The sequence below is a fragment of the Patella vulgata genome, chromosome 2 (genome assembly GCF_932274485.2).
Source record: "Patella vulgata chromosome 2, xgPatVulg1.2, whole genome shotgun sequence".
NCBI classification, from domain to species: Eukaryota; Metazoa; Mollusca; class Gastropoda; family Patellidae; genus Patella; species Patella vulgata.
In genome coordinates this window covers 25,866,814-25,885,514 of record NC_065880.2, presented here as the reverse complement: position 1 = coordinate 25,885,514, position 18,701 = coordinate 25,866,814, and the positions used below count along the sequence as shown (strand labels likewise).

At 35.7% G+C, this 18,701-nt stretch overlaps 1 long non-coding RNA gene across 2 annotated transcripts; it reads right to left on the bottom strand.

The window, feature by feature from the left end:
• Window positions 1-11,434: 11,434 nt before the first annotated feature.
• Window positions 11,435-18,701, bottom strand: LOC126811650 (uncharacterized). Of its 2 annotated transcripts, none has more exons than XR_007675696.2 (6): window positions 18,637-18,701; window positions 16,197-16,288; window positions 14,848-14,964; window positions 13,747-13,863; window positions 12,596-12,715; window positions 11,435-11,604 (listed from the first exon to the last, which is right to left on the bottom strand). It is a non-coding gene; the product is annotated as an uncharacterized LOC126811650 (long non-coding RNA). The 2 variants fall into 2 exon arrangements; XR_007675697.2 differs by having other exon boundaries at window positions 18,641-18,661.

The following is an 18,701-nucleotide window of genomic DNA, read 5'->3' as shown; positions in this document are numbered from 1 at the left end:
CCTAGAATTCTTTATCAAATATGCTGTAATATGTTGATATAACAATTTGGTCGACGATATATAAGCATCGGCATGTAACTGCTGTCCTAAATACAGATTTCCAGGATTTTTTGTTGTAAATTAACCATAGCATTCATATCTTAATCGGGTGCCCTGTTGATGACATGTACAGTTACTATACAGTTGTCTGTTAATGGCGTAAATAAACGATTCACCCAGTTGTTTGCAATTACCATATGCATCTTGGCATTCTGTAAAATTAATAAAGAAAACAGTTAAATATTTGAATACGAATCTCTCCCTTCAAAATTCCTTGTTGTAGAACCTTGTGATAAGACAATGTGTCTTCCTAGAAAAATTTACGTCTATAGATAAGGCTAGTGTTGAGATATAACCGATTTGGTTTCGCCTGTCGACACAGTAAAAATGTCGATTTTCGAAAGAGAGAGAGGGAGATAGAAAGGGGGGGGGGGGTAAACACTCAACACAAACTAGGTTATTTCGGGATTTACATATACATCAATATTATTTCTGTAATAAGCGTGCATTTGTGGGTCTTTAGCAGTGGGTGAAAACCAGAGAATCCGCTGAAAACTCTACTCTACAGGCGACTCTACAAGCGCACCATCACCACCCCACGTCCCTATCTAGTGTCATTGCACATTTGATAAAGTTGTTACTTTCACTTACGTATTGCTTCAGTGCGTATCTGGAAACGGTTTGTGTTAAGTCTATTACAGACGTATGTCTGGCAGTCTCTTGTCCATGGTACACCTATCGTATGACATTCACCAAACTGATCTCTACAATCTGTAATTAAACACATAACAAAAACTTATGATATCAGATTCTGGAAAGTAGCTAACAGTATTCTACATGAAATACCTATATCACGTATTCTGCAACAGAGAAAAATGAAATATAAGTTAGAGGGCATGTACTTATATTAAATATTATAAAACGTTTATTATGGACATAAACAATCACTGACAACATTTATCTCCCTTTATTTGAACTAATCAAAGGCATGTTGGATTGGAAAGAATCCTATCACATATACCCGGAAGCAATGCCTTTGTATGGATCCTATAATGTTTATTGAATCCCTCGATAGCGCCTTCAACTAAGGAAATGGGAGCGGTAGCATCACTTAAGTGTGAGGCAAAATTTTGAACGGCACACTAAGAAAATGCGAAAAACCACGTGATCCCAATTGAGTATTCACCGGTGTCTAATGATATGTACAGAGCTGTATTTTTCTTTATTTAGTTTGAGTCATTCTATGTGTCTATTAACTAGGCTCTGTCTACGGTTGTATGCCGTCTGACTTACCATGTTTTTATTTAGCACAAATTCAAATATTTTTCATATACATTTAGCCAGGTGTGCCACTATTTTTTATGTGTTCCATGGTGTGCCGTTGGCGAAAAAAAAGGTTGAGAACCACTGCTCTATAATTTAACGACTGATCCCTCTCGCAAGTTTTCTAGAAACAATTGTCTCCGATATCACCATGGGTAAAAGCGGACATTAAGCCCTACGTCAAGTCCAGTCAAGGAAGGAATCCGAATTTCGATTCCTTACGGATTCGGAATTCAGTTTGTTTGCTTCTTAAAGATATGAATTTGAGAATCCGCCTGCTTTGGATCAAAGGCATTATCGGTGTTTGACATTTCCCGGTTTGGAAGCTTACATTCCTAATTACAGAATAAATACCTAGCTTATCCGTCACATTTTTGCCAGTAAAATGGTAGACATTCACAATGCAGCTCTCATCATTACAGTACATCAACCCTTGTCTATTGTAAACTATGTTCTCTTTAAACACGGGGAACCAAACAGATGCTTCTTCATTCGAGTCCTCTGCTCAAGGTAAAGATTAAAGACGAGAGAATGCTGGTCGAAACGTCGCAAGAAATAAACGTCTCAAGTAACTTGTATTGCATATAATTGCGTCATGTGTTATTCTCATTTAGTTACTACATGGCACTTAAACAAAGCAATTGCCTTTCTATTGAACAATGTTTTTATACTTACTAGAGTGTAGAGTTCTGAAACCAATGGTATTTCCCCATTCTTCACAAACTTCTGTTCTACAGAAATATTCCCTTTCAGAGCCTTGAGGTACGCATCCACCTTGGCCATCTCGACATTCTGTAATACCAATATGAGATACAAACCAGACGTACTAACAGAAAACTAAGCTAAAATACAGTTGAGTCTCGTTATCGCCACATTGGTAAACTCGAAGAGTTTACATATCTCGACAATATAGCGTGTTTATTTTGTCCATTTCCCATTGTCGTTCAACCAGTATAATGAATCGATAATGAGATAAATAGTTATTATTAAGTTTTATTTTATATACAGGGGATTCCGAATAATTTAACGCGTGCGTTTTAGATCATAAGGTATATTATTGAGTCAAGCGGCGTGGTTTCAAGCCAATTATTAAAATAAAATTCATCCCTTATGTAGATCATAAAATGACCTAGCCCCACCCCCACCCCCCTGTCTCTCTCTCTCTCTCTCTCTCTCTCTCTTACTCACCTAGTTTTATAGGTCTTACTGAGCCATGGTTACAGTTATATGTTACACAAGGACCAGATTGAGGAACTGTAAAGTTTTCACCATGAGAGTAATCCTTACCATGTAGAATACAAAATGACCCTTCTGTAAAACAATATATATACAACCTGTTTACAAATATTTCACTGTGTTGGATGTTGTAGAAAGAGCAATGAATGAATGAATGAATGAATAAATAAATGACGTTGTATTTTCTGCACCGACCGGGCTAATGAAATGAAATGGAGTCTAACGTCCTACTGTTCTACTCCGAACTGGGCTAATGAAGACGGGCATATGCCATGCAGTTGGCTATGATGGAAATTTTGCCCGGGCAGCGGCGCTTCGGCCTACTCTTATATCGAATTCCAACTGCTAAGGGATCTTTTACGTATACGCCACTGTTCACACGGGACCTTGGTTTTTCCGGGCTAATGAAGACTGGCAAAAGGGGGTATCTGGGTTTAGCACGAGCTGGGCAATTCACATCCTATATTGATATCAAATGACAAACAAACTAATAGTTTCTGTTACACATCAAAAACCTGACAGAAAATCTATGTTCAAGCTCTTTTCTTCCATTCTACAACAAACACTCAACAAAATTCGCCATTCAAAAGCTGGGAAGGGAAAGTGAAAGAAAATCTATACATGTACATTAATAGCTTTTACACTAGCGTTGGCATTAATGGTGCCCTGCGTCTATTTGCATAAATGACCTTGACATTTGACCTTTAATTAATTTCCTGTTCACATCCTAATTGTATTTAACTGAAACAATTACTTGTGGTTAAAGTAAGGTACTTAATCGAAGGCTATACGTTTATTAAAGTCCATTGTTTAGAATTATGTAGATCTATTGGTGGTGTCGAGCACGAAACCGGTTGTGGTTACCATTTCTGGGGCACTTCATACAACTTTGTAGGCTACTGTTGTATTTCAATCCCTCCCGTATGATGGACCAGTTCAATATTGCCGTAACGTGTGTCGTACAGGAGTATAATATGTCTTTTATTCAGTGGCTCCGAATCGGATTCTGAACTGTGGTTAGTTCTCGATGATAACAGCATTATCTTTTAATATTGAATGTACCTAGCTGAACTCATACACGTAACAAAACATCCTTTGGAACAATATAACATAAATTGACTTAAAGATACATTATGCAAGAGTCTTTTATTTAGGCATTAAGTGTTATATAAATTATTAATTAGACATGTATTAACACGACAAGAACATAATCAACTTAAACACGATTTGGGGTTAAGGATTTAATTTAAAAAATGGATAATCGAGACTTGTTTACTGTGGTAACAACGGTAGCAATGACAACTGAGACGCCGCTGTTCTTCAAACAGCCCTACCTTCACTCAGAATGAAGTAATTTGACTGAAATTTTCAACAAATTCCCTTTTCGTTACCTATTTTAACTATTATAGCGAGAACTGTCATCTCTTTATCCAAATCTTGCATAACGCCTCTTTAATGGAAATAATAAACTAGTATATTAAATGACATGATAACAAAATAATTATATACGAGTTGGAAACATTGAGGCATTTGGGTTCTGCGAAAATGTCTCCCATTGGAATGCACGTAAAATAAACTATGTGAGTTTTGAGTCCACGGGGAGTTGGCTGATACGTTGCTGTCCCGGAAACATTCACCTCTCTAGCATTGTAAACATGAGCAGAGAAATAATATATCTTATGTTATTCTAGCCGTAAAGCTCTAGCCCTTTCCTGTCCATTCGCCAATATCTGCTCCTTACCGTAGATTTCTCAACAGTAAAGCAAGGGTTGTCTTACCTTCTCGTTTCTGTCTTGAATTAGGCGGTGCACAACAGACGAGAACAGTCTGTAGAATTACAGACAGAAACAATACGTACAACATACTGTTACGTTTATAAATGTGGATCGCTCTTAGTTTCCACTGACAATAGGGCATCTATTATTTATATCCCATTATATTAAATTGCTGATATCTGATCATATATAATATGAATAAATCACCGGAAGCTGTATACAAGTTATACTTAAGTGATATCCTACCAGGGGTTCATAAAATGGTTTCGGTCCTAAATAAATATCATTTTGTTCTATAATGATTATAAAGTTCAAAATTCTGCGTTTAATTAAATATGACATTTGACTGACATAAAAAAAATGTTATGGTGATGTACCGATGTTGTTTTTAATTCAGACAATAGATCATGTCCAGCTATGGCTTTCGATATTGAAGCCATCCGTATCCCCCATTTCTCAAATGCGGCGTTTTGCAACCAACAAAAATCATGTTTACATAAGCAGAGTTATCGAGAGAAAACGAGGGATATTATTCCAAGTGGCTGAGTTTTTAAACTAGTTAGCGTGGTTAGAGGCTTATTAACTTTTAAAAAAATACTGCTCAGAAATTGCCATGTGCTTAATTGTGTTTTGGTAGTTGTAGTTTCGTAATTGTATTTTTGTTCTAAGGGCCAAACAAATTTTCTTATTTGAAATATCACTTCTGTTTAAAATGTAAAATACTCTATTGGTAATACGGCATTACAATCTGATGATTATATTTCAATTATATCGAATCTTCAAACATTATAAATGGCTATTCATTGATTTTATTGTAATTTTGAAAGCATTTTATCAGTGATATATGTGTGGTAACTGCTCCTTTGTTGTTGTCAAACCCGGCTCAGACATCTCATCCTTAATTTGGCTCGTTTGACGGAAAAATCCAACAGTCATTACGGTCAGGGTCGGTTTTAATTCCATACCAATCTTGAGATTCATCTCGGTGGTGGTCGAGAAAGTTCTCCCTGACATTACAGCTTTGTTTCCGCTAGTCAACTTTGCAGGATATAGGGTCTGGTAAGGACAATGTATACGAAACACCGAGGCCCCGTGTACACGTTTGCGTGCATGTAAAGGAACCCATGACTGCTGGAATTCTGGCAAAATTTCCCTCATAGCTCACTGTATATGGCGTATGCCCGTCTTCATTTGCCCAGTCGGGGCAGAAATATATGACGTTAAGCCCCATTTCATTTCATTTCCATACTAAATATCGAGGCATAATTTGTTCTTTTCTCCGAACGTATATCGGCTTGCATTTGACATTCCCCGCTAGAATAAGATTGTTATTTAAAGATACATTATGGGAGATAAGATAAAGAGATGACAGTTCTCGCTATAATAGTTAAAAACTAGATAGTGTAAAGGTAATTTGCTGGAAATTTCAGTCAAATTGATCCACTATGAGCCGAGAAAGAAGCCGGTGAAATTTTTGCATAGTCTCGGTCATCATTACTAAAATCATTAATATAAACAGCATAGTCTCGATTATCCACTTTTTCTGATTTAATTATCAATAGCCGTTAGCGGCATATAGGAATCTAATCCAGCCAACATCGAAGGCTAGCCTTGACATCGAGAGTTTATTATAGTCTGGATAAGTTAATTAATGTCTAATTGATAATTTAGATAACATTTCAGGCCTAAAGAAAGACTTGCAATAAGCAGATTTTGCTCTTGCATAATGCATGTTTAAGTTAAATAGATCGACACTATTATGTAGGTGTAAAGTACTCACATAACCAGTCAGAGTCGCAAATTCATATATATATATATATATATATATATATATATATATATATATATATATATATTATGTGAATCCAGGTTTGAAAATCTTAAGAAAACAAACGAAATGGATTCGGAAAGTGGAAAGAATCTTGATTCAAATTCGCAACAATCCTAGATATGTCTTTATTTAGTCTTCCGTCAAACGAAATCCGGATTCGTAAAATTTTCTGTTTCTGACTCAAATGAAGATTTCGGTAATAGCACATTAAAGCGAGAATTTCAAATTTTCTAAGAAAGTCAAAACGTAATTATTTCTATGTCTTTTGCTCAATAGGTTGTCAACTCACAATTAAACGATCATAGGTGTCATTCTCACACTTACAACTCATTTACACCGTAAATAATAACACAATTACCTCCCTTGTTTTCTATTCTCCACCATGGAGTAGCTTTTTCAAACGTTTGAAAATGAAGAGGAAAATGATATTTTTGCCAATTTCTCAGCTGGCAATAGTGAATTATAGGATTAATAGGATTATTCTTTAACAAGGTAGGACTGTTTATGGATACCATCTATTTTCAGGCTTTATTTTAATAAATTTTAAAAATATAACTTAAAAATTTGCAATTTCCGCTTTAAGCTAAACAAAAGTAGTTTACCGTGGCGGTTGCGCGGTAAGGGAACTGGATTCTCTACAAGAATGTATTGGGTTCTAATCCTGGCGTAGGCCGAAAATAATATAGGGAGTTTTCAAGCCCGGTTCTCAATTATAAGAGATAAGGCCTGTGGGGCTTCAAGTAAAGTGTTGTGTGATCGTACGGATTAGACCAAAATCTAAGGTACATAACAGTGTCAAAGAAACCGGACAGTTGAGATTCGATTGAGGGTAGACGCAGAAACATAGCTGTACACAGTGGCCATAGACAAAAAACACAATTGATTGAAGTGCTGTGATAACAAGACGTTGAATAACACCCTCTCCTGTCGTAGCGTACCTTAATAACAAACACGTTCGGTGGCCCAAACATGAAACAGTTCCCTCAAATCGCAATACGCGGAATTCTACGAGATTACTATCGGTTAACCATAATTTAATATACCCTTCAAAAAAAGTAGGGGATATTCAGAAATAATATAAAACTGCAGAAATGCACTGCTGTTTTTATTAGAGGTAACCAGTGTATGTTAATAACAGGTCAATTGCCTACACATGAACATAAACAGTTCATATGGGCGGCTTACCTCACGGCCCCATTTCACTCGCAAAGAGATACGCCGTCAAAAGTGAAAATGGAAGTTTTTGAGTTTTGTCTTAATAATAAATAATTGCTCCACCAATCCTCAGACATTCAGCAATTCGTCGTGGCATGCTCATAATCAACCGTCCAATCACGATTTGGGGCAATCTGACCCACTCCTCTTGCAATGCCACGGCCAATTCTTGCAGTGTTGTTGGGGGACGTTGACGTCGACGAACACGTCTCCCGATCAAATTAAACGAAACACACTAAAGCAAAGATACACTAAACAGTAAATCTTATGCAAGAACCGATAGGAAAGCAAACATGGATAAATAAACCAGCACGCGGCAGTTTTCATCAACCCTTCCTTGAAGTGTCAAATTTGACAATGAGCATTTCAATATCCCCTACTTTAATTTGAAGAGTATATTAGAACCAGTGGTATTTTCGAAGCTTCTGTTTGAATGCGCCTTTACTTTCGTCATGTATAATGTTTCATTAGATCCAATTAAGCTTATATAGAACGGAAATTGAAACGAGAGAAATCTACCAGTTACAAATTGGTAGTAATAAACTGCCACATATTATGGCTGTTATTATATGTAATTGTTGTATATTAATATACTAATTACTTCAATTATAGAACTGCATATATTATAGTTAATTATATATATATATACATGCATTACTATATTACAAGTATCACGCAGAAAAATAATTGCCCAATGGTTCCCAACCTGGGATAAATTTACGCCTAGTTGCACAATTTGCTAAAAATGGGTGCTGGGTTTTTTTTCGTTTGTTTATATTAATTCTAAAGGGCGATATTGCAGAAGAAAACTAGTGAAGTGGAATTAGACTACCCAGTGGGTCAAATGAATGGTTCTGGGTTTGTACATTTTTTCCCCCTACAATTATAACTTTTAAATCCGTCGGGAAGAAAATAACAGTATTATGTGGATATTTGAAACCTAAAACCCCGGTACCAACATGGTTTCGCAATTAGTTTTGAGTTCTTCACCCGCTGGCCTTCCGTTGAATTTAAAAGGGTAGATGTTGGGCTGATCTAAATATGAAAGCCACCTGCATATTTCGTTAAGGTCACGAGATGCAAACAGAAGACCACAAGCGTCACCCAAGGAAGACAATCAGCGCAACCAGCACCAAACAACAACGGAACCAATTTTGTATATAAATTTAATGTATTTTATAAAAACTAGGAAATTTTCATCATCCTAGGTCAGTGCTTATGTGGGGACATAACTCCTCCCCCAAATTCTTACACCTAACCCTAGACCTAACCCAACCCAAAATCCTCGAAAACAATCACGTATCCTAATCCCGTTTACATCTCGTGACTTAACCGGTAGATGTTTTGTCTGTGGACGCTCACCATCTTTCCTACGGTCTCCGATGCAATATACTATTACTAGTACCGAGAGTAATTCCTTTGGATGAAATTTACCCGCAAAAATCTATCCTGCAAAAGGCATTGTGTCTAATTAACCAAAGGAAACGGGATCGAATAGGCCTCCTAATCGATCCCGCGTCTCCTACCTATGCTAGACTATAAGCCTATTATTTGACTCCTCTAGCAAGTTTTCCAGGAAACACTTGTCTGCGATATCATCCAAGGTGAAAGCGGACGTTAAGACTTAAGGACGATCGAACGACTGTGGGCTTTATGTGTTTGTAACGTGAAGAAATTCACACTTAACCAATCCGTAGCCATAGACCGCAAATGAAGAGATTATATAACCGTATTCTAATAAACATGAGCAAGTTCTTGAAGAATCTCGCAGCTCAACATGCACTTCTCCATGGAGCCAGTCGCCTATATTCCAACCTGTTCTTCTTGTCCTCCTTCTTACTGTTCTTTTGGTGCTGCATAACTAGTAGTTTTTGATTGTTATTTCCATAGCTCCTGAACAGGAAACCGCGAGAAAAATTGTGTGACAGTATTGGGTCTTTAAGTTAGGTTCTTGATGACAACACTGGTTTAACATCTTATAATACTTTTATTCTCCTTCTTACATATCAAGTATAAACATCTTAATATTAAAGACCCCATAACTAACTTGTATTGAGGGGGCCATGTCCTAGCTTCCAACTCCCACACGCTCTAGCCTCCTCTGTCGATTCGTTTGTATTCTGGGTTTATAAACCCTTCTAGACAAAGCATGTCAAAAGATTACACATCTGGCTATTGCCCGATCAAGGCTTCGGTACAGATTGCTTTACCAGACAAAGGCCTTGCGTAACTCAGGTCAGCTGTGATGATTAATGACTTCACTAACGACTTCCGCATGGCTGTTAGTCGTGTCAAGCTAGTGCCTACGTTTTGTCCATCTGATAAGATTGCTAATTGATTTCAATGTAAGGAGGATTTTAAGTGATATTTCCTCAATTGTGTAAAAATTGTGTAAACTTAGAGTGGATCTGGAACATATCTCATGGCTGTTTGCTAGAATTAAACCTCGACTCCTAACCCCTACTCCAACGTCATTTCTTATCGTGATTCTAATTAGTATTCAATTTTTGTGTTACAAGAGTAATGTCGCATAACTATGCTATTTCTCTCCGCTTCCTTAATATACTAACAAGCGATTGTTATGCAAGATGCGACCACACTTTCTAAGAGTTGGGCGGAGAACAGTCAAAATCGATAGGATCCCCCAATGCTTCAAATCGAATTTGAGAAAAGAAACTAATATTGCGTTGACAAGGATTTTGGAAAGGTGTTGGGGCAGAACTCTGGAAAAGCAGAATGCGGAACGCTGAATAGGATAGGGTTCGTCCTTTCATGACTCCAATGCTTCACATCAAATATGAAATAAATCCATTAAATCAGAGGCTCTTCGGGACAGGGGAAAAACTCTGAAACGGAAGGTTATGGAAAGCTGAATATCGATATGATCGCACTACTTCACACAAAATTTGAGAATTTGTGAATAACATATACAAATAAATGTAAAACTACAGCGAAAAATATGTAATGTTTGTAACATAACGCTCTAAATATACCACTGCCTGTTTTTATAATATAAATTTAATGTATTAGTATGAGGTAATATAGGATTACTGTAAAAGATGGGTAGATTAACTGTAAAAGTGTAGTTTCATAAGTAAGAACTGTGTTTTTGTACATGTAATCTGTATTGATAGAACTATATTTGTTAAAAGTAAATGTATGCTGTACTGACTGTTTTGTATGCGTAATTCTACTGTTCAAACATGTTTAAATACAGTATTCGTGTACAATCTACAGGAAACATGTAATTTTAGATCTCTTTTGATCTTTAACATTGATAAACCTTTTAAGGCTACTTACATTACGTCTGGTTTATTTTTATTCATTGTAAATTTACACGGTGTTTGTAAATCTAAATTTTGCATTTAGGTTTAAATATGCATATCAATGATAATATAGAGTCATTTTACAGGCAACTTTCTGCCAGTCAATTTACAGTGTAGAATATGTCTTACTTTCGGCAATGGATTAATAACTTAATTATCGATAGGGTTCATCCCTGGCGGACGGACCAACATATAACGATGAAAGTCGATAGGTTTCATGTTCTCATGTTCCAAATTCGTCACAATAGAGTTCCCAACTAATTTTGTTTCATTTTCTTGGTAAAGGCGGGAAGTTACGGTCCGATGCTCACCAAACTCATTCGAGATCTTTTGATTCTTAACATACATTTTAAGTTTCATCTAAATCAGAAAATAATTATGACCTCAGAAGCTTTGTATATATTTCAAATATTGCGTATATGGGAGGGGACATAACCTAAGCAGTTGCAGTCTCATGCGCACCAAAATCGAACTCATCCAAGATATATTGACCATATACGAAAACAGACAAAATTATGGGGCGTTCAGAGGTCCCACAATGTTGGTATAAATATTGTGACCTCTATAAAGGATCCACAAAAAGGGAGGAGTTTGGTTTAGGAAATTTCATTTCCGGAAGATAATAGTTATGGTTTCACTTCCATAACTACGTAACTAACGCCGCCTTAGATAACAAATCGACCCACATCTTTCAGTAGTAGCCTAGATTTATTTTAACCAATGGTCTGTGAACTACAGTGATATTTAATAACTCCACCGTACGGTCTGCATGAACAGTTCTGATACAGTCTTCCATTGTAAACATATGCAAACTGGGGACCATCGGGTGCGTGACATTTGCCATAGGCATCCTTGCACACTGAAATACCAAATTATATTTTTATTTTTATATGAGAGAGAGAGAGAGAGAGAGAGAGAGAGAGAGAGAGAGAGTGTGTGTTTAGCGGCTTTTCTTTGAGAGAGTTATCTACTCACCACATAGTAGCCCAAGTCATTTCGGGATTAATACAATTACTGTCTTTAGCTCTGGCAGAAAACCCGAGTACTGGGGACGGAGAAATGTACGAGGCAACAATAGTCCTATGGCTTTGAAATATTTGAAATCGACAAATAGCTGCAGGTTGCTTGGTTAAATTAAGTCAATTCAGTTAACATATTATACAAAATGGAAAAGTCTTATATTTACGTGAAATTGGATTTGATTAAACGAAATGTTTATTGTCCAACCTCAAGCAAACTATGTGTTACCTACAATTGACGATTAGGAAGATGTGTCTATCGGTAATTGTAGCGAGGTCAGGTTTGGGGTCCAGAGAACGCAAAAGGCATGTGAAGATGACAAGATGTCGTTTCTTCTCGGGATTGAGGAATTGCAGGGCCCTAGGCACTTATTTTCTGTTTTGGAAGCTGTGTCATTTTATTTAACAGATAGAGTAATAAAGAGACAACAGGGAATTGTAGAGTTGGTTGGCAAATGCATTTTTCTTTCAACAAGATATATGAATCAGTGCGAAAAATGAATAAATGGATGAATGAATGAATGAATGAAGTTTTCTGCTTCAATCGGGATAATGAAGACGGACATACAACAATTGAATGCCAACTTTCAGGTTTTTTACGTGTATGCCAGGGTGTACACGGAATCTTTCTTTTTTGTCCCATCCGAACGACTATACGCCGGTAATAGTCAGGCCGTCCGTCCTGCACCAATAACAAGTGGTCTGCCAGGGGAACTTCACCGGCCAATACATGGACCGAGACCATGACCTCCAGGTTAATAAGCCAGTGCCTTGTCCACTGAGCCACAAATAGCAAAATATAAAAAAAAACTCTGTTATAGGCCTACTCACTAGTTGTTATTACAGATGTTCGCCAGCCACCATTTGGTAAACCAGAACATTGATAGGTAGTACAATCATTGGTATATCTACTATCGCGTGGGTGACACTGTCCACGTTCATCTCTACAACCTAATACAACAAAGAAATATATAAATACTAACATAACTAATGATATGACAGATAACTATCAACATGAACACAAAGTAACAGTATTATTCAGTTATGGAAGTTTACCAACCTAAAGAAATTTCATCCATTTTAATTTATTGCGTAAAGATATTTAACAAATAAATAAATATTAACATACCTTAACATATATTAACCATGACAAATAATTAATAGAATGAAAAAATGGGGCAGCATTTGAATTCCAACAGTCAATGGCTTTTTTACGTGCACGCCAACGTGTACACGGGACCTCGGCTTTTATCTCATCCCAACGACTAGACACTATACATATCAGCCAAATTAACGAAATTTGTAGATTATTATATATTTACCAAAGAAACGTATACAGTCTACTCATATTTCGAATTCCAACTGCCAGGGTTTCTTGTACGTACAAATCAATGTGTACGTGGGACCTCGATTTTTCGTCCCAACCGAACGACTAGATACTCTCCCTGTCAGGCCCTCCATCCTACTCCACTGACAAGGGGAAACCACGCCTGAAATTTCCGAGAAACTTTCTAGGCCAACACCAGGAGCGAACAAGGGATTTGCTAATTAGCGAGCCAGCGTCATATTCACAGAGCAACTGCGAATTATACACAGTGTACGTGTACCTGGGGTTTTTGGGGGTTTTTTTGGTTTTTTGGTTGGGGTTTTTGGGGGGTTGGGGGTGGGGTAAAAAAACAATATTTTATTTAAAAATTGAAAGAGATTGAGGAACGGACATAGATGACCTCTCTCGGGTAACGGCAAGGCACTTCTTACCTGATTCTAGAGCACTATTTACCAGGGACCTGTTTCACGAAATTTTAACTAAGATAAAATCCAAATTTTAGTAATTTGATTGGATAATATTAGATTGATTTTAGTGCTTAGCCAATCAAAATTGAAGTATCTACTAAAATTTGGATTTTATCTTTAGTTAAGATTTCGAGAAACAGGGTCCTGAATGTGGAGTTATCTCTATGTAACGGTTAGGCACTAATTACCTGATTGTGGAGTTATCTTCCAATGGCCGTTAGACTCTACCTTACAAGTATATTCAACACAACCTTCATTCCATGATGATCCATCAGCATGACATCTACCTGCCAAATCTTTGCATTCTGAATATAAAAAAGGGAAATAAAGTTTCCGAGCCCGAAAGTACGGACAGATAATTAAGTGACCATACTGAAATAATTATGTTACTTAATGTAACTTTCAAATCACATATAATACAACTAATCGTTTATATTATATCCATTTTTTAAAAAAAATAGGAATGGATAAAATGGGGTGTAGCGTCCTACTTTTCTGCTTCAACAGAGCTAACGAAGGTGGTCAGTGTGCTATGAAAGACATTTTGCCCGGACAGCAATTGAATTCCAACTGTCGAATCTTCTTTTACGTGCACGCCAAGGTGTACACAGGACGTTCATTTTTTTTTTTTTTTTTTTTTTTTTTTTTGCACCATCCGAGGAACCTTCTCGGCCAACACCGGGATTCAACCCTGGATCTCCAAATGAGAGAGTCAGTGCATTACTCACTGAGCCACAACGGCTCCAAATTAATGTAGTACCTATAGATAATATCAGGCATATCGCAGCGAGGGCTTCCTGGTCCACCCTCAGTGTCTATCCTTTGTCATCTCTAAACCAGCTACTTAAACATGCATTATATAAGAGCTAAATCTGCCTTTTGTAGGTCTTTGTTTTGGCTTCAAATGTTATTTAAACTATTATTTAGACATTTATTATCATGACAAGCCCATAGTCAACTCTCTAGACCATCGGGTGACAGGGATTTAAAAGATCTTAACGACAGCTAGATTTAAAAATTAACGAAAATATTGGTAATCGAAACTACGTCACGTTTGTCCAGTACCGTTGCCAGTAAAAAAAAATCTATGCTACATCTTCCAACATTCATAAGTTCACTCAGAATAAAGTAATTTTAATGAAATGTTCAATATGTTCATTTTTCATTATCTATTTTTGAACTATTGTCGCAAGAATGGCTAGCTCTTTATCTAAATCTTACACAATGTTTCTTTAATTATTACACAAACGTCATTATACGTAACGATAGCTTTAGATGTAACGACATACCAACTTGAGCGAGTTGTGCTACTCCATTTTCGCATCTATACGTCGTACATGGGTCATAGTTTAGATGAAAGCTCTGTCCATTCCGGTAACTTTGTCCATTTACATAACAAAAATCGTCTGAAAAAAAAACATTGAGTTAGACATGCATTATACAAGAGCTAAATCTGTCTATTGCAGATCTTTTCTTTAGGCCTGAAATGTTATCTTAATTATTAATTAGATATTAATTGACTTATCCAGACCATAATCAACTCTCGATACCATCGGTAGCCTGCGATAATTAGTGGATTTGAATACATTTTGTGATGGATAATTTAACGTAAAAATAGATAATCAAGACCTTGTTTATTATCGTACCAACGTTAGCAATGACGATGGGGCTATAGTAAAATTGAATCGCTAATATCTCGGTTCAGAATGGAGCAATTTGACTGAAATGTTCACCATTATGTTGTGACTATTATAGCGAGAACTGCCAACTCTTTATCTAATCTTACCTAATGCCCCTTTAATGTTTAGCAGGATAACGTACATTAGACTCAAATATACTATAATCAGTATTAAAGTTAGATTCCGTTTATAAGCCTATATTAAAATGGAAACATCTTGATCCTTCATGTAAACCTGTCGCCCGTACTTGGCTAATAACACAGCAGATTGGGTCACCAAGTATCACTCAAGCCAATCAGTTACGCTAAAGCCGTCTTGAATCTTGTAAAACCATTAAAGTCGCTAAGTCTCTAACTCAATATCATCAAAAACCTTCGACAATGAAAACACGAATTATTTGTCAATTTTAATCAACATTGGTGTTGTGATATTACCGGGAAAAGATGGGCTTCTGATATCCAATATTTAAGACAAAATAAACATTTTACGATTGGTACACGAATCGTGTACCATATTGCGTTTCAGCGCAATTTGTAACAAGCGACTTGGAAGAACGGGGTTAGACATATTCCACAAGTCATGTCAAACGGTGACCTCATATTCTTCTCTAGAGAGCATACCCAATAAATATTATCGGTGTAGATTGGAATAACCAGACGCTACTTTTTTAGCACCGATTGGGCTAATGAAGACGGGCATACACCATACAGTTAGCCATGAGAGACGGGGTGAATCAGGGATTCACTAGCCACCTAGGGCCATTTGACAGAGTCTTCTAATGTAGGTTTATATCGTGATTACAACTTTAATTTCAAAAACAAGCCTTAATTGGCTTTTAGAAGGAATATATAATAAGGCCTCCTAATTATTTCAATTTAGAAAACATTACTGGAAAAATGAACTGGAAAAAGGGACATCTATGGTGTCATTTTTTTTAAAGTGATTGAAAAAAATCTTACAACTTTTCTTTGCTCTGTCTTCCGATTCATCAGCATTGGCCATGACAGCAACAAAAAGAGTTGCACCCAAAATCAACATTTTCAACATTTTCCTTTATTTTGGTGGGAAAAAAAAACAAATACGGTAAGTATAGTATTTCTAATGTATATAACTGGAATAATATAAAACAATAATTTATTTTTGAAAGCAAATCAAGATATTTCTATATTTCCTTTGTACCAGCGTTGTTTACATTTATACTTTCTGTATGATCCCGTCTTTATTTGCCAAGCATGTGCAGAAAAATAGAATGTTAAACGCCGCCAAAATATTTAACTGGATAGGCGTGGTGTGCTTATATTCCTCTCTGGGTCCTAATCCATACGCCCATTAATGTTCCGCAGATTACGTATTTTAGGAATCAGATCGTGGGCTTTATTAAATGGATTAAAATTCTTTTTAGTAATGCAATAAGTACTATAAAGTGTAATGGTCATTTGTCTCCCTTCTTCGATTGGTCAAGGGGAATAAAACAAGGATATCCGATATCAGCCACCATAGGGCCATGCTATATGTATTGACAGCAGAACCACTTAATATTATCATAAAACAATCTCCTCTTAAAGGTATTAATATTAGTGGCTGTGAGGCGATTTCATTGATATACCAACATGCAGGTAATATCACTTTAACTCTCTCGGATGAAAAATCAGTAAATAATGTTTTTGAAATTATTGAACCCTATTGTTTAGCATCAGGAGCAAAAATGAATGTTGAAAAGTCGGAAATAATGCCTGTTGGTAAATCGGTCCATACCACATATAGCTTTAATATACCAGTTAATATTGTTACTGAGTGCATGTTAATTCTAGGTGTATATCTTGGACCGAATAAACTGTATTGTGAAAATATGAACTGGCGTACTAAAGTTACAAAAATCAAACAAATTCTTAATTTATGGAGTAAACGAAATCTAACCTTACATGGCAAATCCACTGTTGTACAATCGCTAGTTTTAACTAAATTATATTTTCTTATGGCCGTTCTACCAATACCCCCGGATATTGAAATTGAAATAAACAAGGCTATTCGTAACTTCCTTTGGAATGGTAAACCTCCACGTATAAAACAAACTTCGGTTATTGGGAATAAATGCGACGGTGGATGTATTTTATTAACACGTACGGTAATTTTAATCTTGGTAAAGATATCTTAAAAGTTTTATATACCAAAAGGTTATTGAAGAATTTACCAGATTTTTATAAAAACTTACTAGAATCCTGGGATGATTTAAACAAAGGCACAAGACCCTTCCCAGATACAATTGTGGATATAGCTATACAACCATTGTTTAACAATAAATATATTAAGAATAATAATAAACCCCTAAATAATGATACTTTCAAAATTTCGGGCATTAGACAAATAGCTGATATTTTAGATAATACTAAGCCTGGGTTTGTATCTACAAAACGTATTATTAGTTTAATTCACGCTTATAACCCTAAACGTAGATATAACACAATTGTTAGAAATTATGAATTAATTAAGACATAGTTGAGAGTAATTCACACTAACACGTATGTAACAACAATGTCGTCTTCCAACACGAGTCATGTGATAGACGATGAATTGATAACACCAAACTTCTAAATTCTGCTATCAGAAGCTACTCAGCTATAAATTTGTTCAACCTAATTGTTTAAATTATTGGGAGAAAAAGAGTTTCGTGTGTAATTTTCCTATCATATGGAAAAACGTGTTTTGTACTTACAAAAATCCTAAATGTGTTGACTTAGATTTTAAAATTGTACATAATATATTATGGTCAAAAGAAAAGCTATTTAAGATAGGTAAAGTAAGTGACGAATATTGTCGTGTTTGTAAATTAATGCTCGAAGATATTGAACATTTATTCATTAGATGCCAACATTTGACAGATTTCAAACTTTTGATTAAAGATATACTAGTGGATATATTGAAAATGAATATAAGTATTAATGAACTAGGCACTGTTATTTTATTTGGTCTTCAACAGTCATGTAAAACCCTTCCAATAGAGTTATGTAATATTATTTTATAAACAAGGATTAAATGGTGAGATAAGCATTGACTTTTAAAAAAAAAAAAAAAAAAAAAAAAAAAAGTTATTTCAAATGTACATAAGCATTTTTCAATCCTTTTTAACAATTTCATAATGGTGTATATTAATGTATATATGAATACATTCTAAAGCATATATGTATTGTATATGATATTGTATTTAAAATTTGTGAATAAACATTTTTCAAGAAAAAAAAAATGCCAACAAAGTTGTAATTTGTAAAAAAATAATAAATAAAAAAAAAGAGTCGCTTTGGCTACTATAACTGGTTCACAACACTCTTCAGTATATTAACACATCGATAGTTTTAACCAGGGATTTATTTTTAAAATATCATGTAAGAAACGTTGGCTTACCTACTATTGTGTATTTCTATCGTAAAATAACCAGCCACGTTGTTAACGCGAGGTTTTTATACATA